The following is a 4,540-nucleotide window of genomic DNA, read 5'->3' on the forward strand; positions in this document are numbered from 1 at the left end:
ACTTGGGTCCTAAAAGAAAGTGCTTCTTGAGAAAGCATGCGATCGGCGAGTAGGAGTCATCCCAAGAGACCGACACTCACGAGGCACGCAGCCCATGAGTTCGACACTAGGCGAATAAGGCCCACTAGTTCGGCACTATTATAGGTAAAAACAGCCCACGAGTTCGACATTACAACACGGAGCTTAATGCAGTGGCGAATCCAGAGGGGCGCGCCGGGCGCGCGCCCCCTATAGTGTTAAAACAGAAGAAATAAAAAGAAAAAATATGATGGGGGGGGGGGGGCGTGCGCCCCTTTAATTTTGTAAAGGCGCCTCCCCTTTATTCCTGGACCCGCCCCTGTAATGTGTCGGTCTCGTTGGCCGTGTTTGCTTTATAGAGTATAGAACTATGGGTTGTAATCGACTCGTAAGCTGTAGGCTCCTATCAACTCGTGGGCTGTATGACGCATATGACTCGTGTGCGTCGAACTCGTGACTTGCACCCGACGAGTAGGCCTATACGTTGGAGGTGAAAAGAGTCCCTTAGGCGCGTCGATATTATGTGGTACTTTGTCAGTGACTAATTTTGATGTACATGATTAAAACTTAAAAGAAAACATTATTTCAGAGACCTTCACATACGTGTTCTCCGAAGTATATCTATAGGCCTATTGATATGAGAGAACGATCATACCAGCGTGATTTATCCTTTGAATCATCGCCCTATTATTGTGTGTGTGTGTGTGTGTGTGTGTGTGTGTGTGTGTGTGTGTGCGTATGTGTGTGTGTGTGTGTGTGTGTGTGTGTGTGTGTGTGTGTGTTTAACAAAATTAATCTCATCAATTTGAAGTTCAGGCTCATTTCCAAGCATTTTTAACTAACGTAGGATTAAAGTTTATCAATGTGAAGTCAGAAAGCTATATAAACTGCGTGTTTTGGTCTGTCAGTGATAGAATCAATTAATTTAGTCAATATCAAAGCTGTAATACAACCATTATGAATAGGTTTTCCATACAACGCAGCAACTGGGCGGGATTTCATTATTTAGGGTATCGAAATTTGCATAATTGGCCTACGTGGACTGATAATTTAGACGTCACTGTGAATTCCAGGCACGGTTTGTAAAGTTGTAATTTTGGCGACTATGGCTCCAAATGACATTATTGACCCGTAGTTTCTTTTGTTACCAATTTATTACCCCACCTCCTCCCCCCACATGTATATTTCACCATTTTATCAAATTACTACTTGACATAATCAATATGTCTAATCACATAATCTCCTTCTTATAGGAACCGCAAGTCTGAGCACCGCCTCCCCGTTAATATCCGTGCCAGCTTTGACCAACGCTTTGACCAACGTACCAGCTTTGACCAACGCTCACAACCATATGATACTGAATGACTGACCACAATGCATCATGCTTAAATTTCTTGACACAAACTATACCAGGGCCGGCGCAGCCGTGGGGGCCGTGGGGGCTCGGGCCCCCACACTTTTAATGCACCATACAAAGGAATACATAAGGTGTCATCACTTTGGGCCCCACACTTTTTTCAACCCGGAAGTACGTAAGTGCCACTAAAATAGAAGAAATAGATAGAGATCTTGAAGTATGGCAGCGGTAAGGTTATAACACGCCTTGTCATAATTATGAAGGCAGTATAATTTGGAGAGGATTTCCTCATTATGTCAAAAAGATAAACACCCGTAATGCTTTTCGGATATCATTGCGAAAATATCTGTTATCAATATAACAATGATCCCCTATGAAAACATTTAAATAATTATGTACATATAACAATTCTTCTGTAAATATTGTAAATACGTTATATTATAATCTATATCATTGAAAGGACTGGCCTCGACTAGCCTGCACGCTATTGCCAGTTCTTTTTTGCCAAACTATAACTATGAATTGTTGTGACTTTGTTGACGATGTTTGTTTGTTTGTTTGGTAAATAAATCATATTTCATTTCATGTGTTTTCTCTGAAGACCTTTTTTTTTTATAACACCCGGAAATGGGAGGAGAGAGAATGAGCTGAGGCCTTTTTTTTTTTTTTTTTTTTTTTTTTTTTTTTTGCTTGTCAGCTGAAGAAACCCGGATGTGGACGGGGAGAGATGAGCTGAGGACCTTTTTTTTTTTTTCTTTTTGCTTGTTAGCTCATGAAACCCGGAAGTGGGCGCCACACTTTTGAAAACACTGCGCCGGCCCTGTATACAATCATTGTGCATTATGTACCTCCCTTTTTTCACCCAGTGTGAAGTTCTTTTTTTTTTTTTTTTTTTTTTGCATTGCTATGATACTATTACCATTCATCTGTCACGCAGTATCAGTGATACTCAGAAATCTTGTATCTGCCGAGAGCTTCAGATGGGATACAGTTTATAATATTATAAATGATTTAACAAGCGAATACATACATGCATAAAAAGTTTTAATGAGAACTAAAAAAGACGAAAGAAAGAAAGAAAGTTAGGGAACCCGCCTAAAACATTTGGGGATAGGGCCTTCTCTTCGGTAGCTCCACATCTTTAAAACTGAAAGCAAGAGTAAAGTCCCTCACAGGAGGCTAATAGAGAAACTGAGAGCACATGGAATTGGAGGACAAGTACTGGCATGGATCCAAGCATGGCTGGCAAATAGATCTCAGAGAGTTGTCATACAGGGAGCAAAGTCGGAGGAAAGTACAGTACACAGCTCTGTTGTTCAGGGTTCAGTCCTGGGCCCCCTGTGTTTCATAGTCTACATGAATGACTTGGAAGATGGGACCACCTGTACAGTTAGTAAGTTTGCGGATGATACCAAGCTCTCCAACTCAGTTGCAAAAGATCAGGATAGACAACAGCTACAAGAAGACTTAGACAAACTTACTGAGTGGTCAGACACATGGAAAATGATGTTCAATGTCGATAAGTGTTCTGTAATGCATATTGGTCATAACAATCCCCAACATGAGTACCAAATCAATGGAAAAACATTGAACAGTGTAACAGAAGAAAAGGACCTGGGGGTTTGGATAAGAGATGACCTAAAAGTTGCAAAACAATGTGCAGAAGCAACCAAGAAAGCAAACCAAACACTTGGCATGGTCAAACGCTCCTTCAAATACAGAAGTTCTGAAATAATCATGCAACTGTACAAGTCACTGATCAGGCCCCATCTTGACTACTGTATCCAAGTGTGGAGACCACATCTAAAAAAGGACATCAAACTGTTGGAAGGAGTGCAGAGAAGAACCACCAAACTCATCCCAAGCATAAGACACCTTCCGTACGAAGAAAGACTCCAGAAACTCCACCTCACTACGGCTTGTGCCGAAAGGGTGGGTTGGGTGGTGGCGCGTCGCGTTAATAGGAACACCACCCTTCGTCCAAAGCCCCCCCCCCCCCCCCGGTTTTGCCGAAAGGGTGCGTTGGGAGCGTTGGGTCGCGTCGCGTTGACTGGAACCCCACCCTTCGTCCAAAGCCCCCCCCCCCCCCCCCCCGGTTTTGCCGAAAGGGTGCGTTGGTACTTTTTCTCATGTAATATTAAAAGATGAGTTTTTTATATCTAACCTTCAAACAACCATTTCAAAGAGGTTATCGTCCGGATCGGTTTACACTCTATTACCACTTGGTCTACAGCCATTTTGGTATAATAGACTGTTTAATATCAGCTGGTCTAATAACCAGTTGGTCTAGTCATCATTTCGTCCAATTACTGTTTGGTCTACAGCCAGTTGGTCTAATAGACTGTTTAATATCAGTTGGTCTAATAACCAATTGGTCTAGTCATCATTTCGTCCAATTACTGTTTGGTCTAATTATTTGGTTTAATAGCTCTTTGGTCTACAGTCAGTTGGTCTAATAATAGCCATTTGGTCTATTTTTGGTCTATTATGAGTTGGTCTGATTCCATTTCGTCTAATCATCAAATGGTCTAAAATAAAACCAAATTTGTCCAATATAAATTTGGTGTACACATCAATAAAAAGCCCCCCCCAAAAAAAAAAAAAAAAAAATAGCCCAGTTGGTCATATAGACGAAACGATGATTGGACCAAATGGTACCTGATTAGACCAGGAGGCTGGCTATTAGACCAAATGACAATAAGATCAATGGTTATTAGACTAAATGGGTGTAGACTAAATGATGATAGACAGAGGCTAGACCAACTGGGCAATGGACCAAAATTAATGATGTGTACACCAAATTTATATTGGACAAATTTGGTTTTATTTTAGACCATTTGATGATTAGACGAAATGGAATTAGACCAACTCATAATAGACCAAATCGGTATTTGATGATATAAATTGGTGTTAGACCAAAAATAGACCAAATGGCTATTATTAGACGAATTGACTGTAGACCAAATAGTAATTAAACCAAATAACAATTAGACCAAGCAGTAATTGGACGAAATGATGACTAGACCAACTGGTTATTAGACCAACTGATATTAAACAGTCTATTAGACCAACTGGCTGTAGACCAAGTGGTAATAGAGTGTAAACCGATCCGTACGATAGCCTCTTTGAAATGGTTGTTTGAAGGTTGAATATAAATTCAAAACT

This window comes from Diadema setosum, chromosome 5 (assembly GCF_964275005.1).
Source record: "Diadema setosum chromosome 5, eeDiaSeto1, whole genome shotgun sequence".
NCBI classification, from domain to species: Eukaryota; Metazoa; Echinodermata; class Echinoidea; order Diadematoida; family Diadematidae; genus Diadema; species Diadema setosum.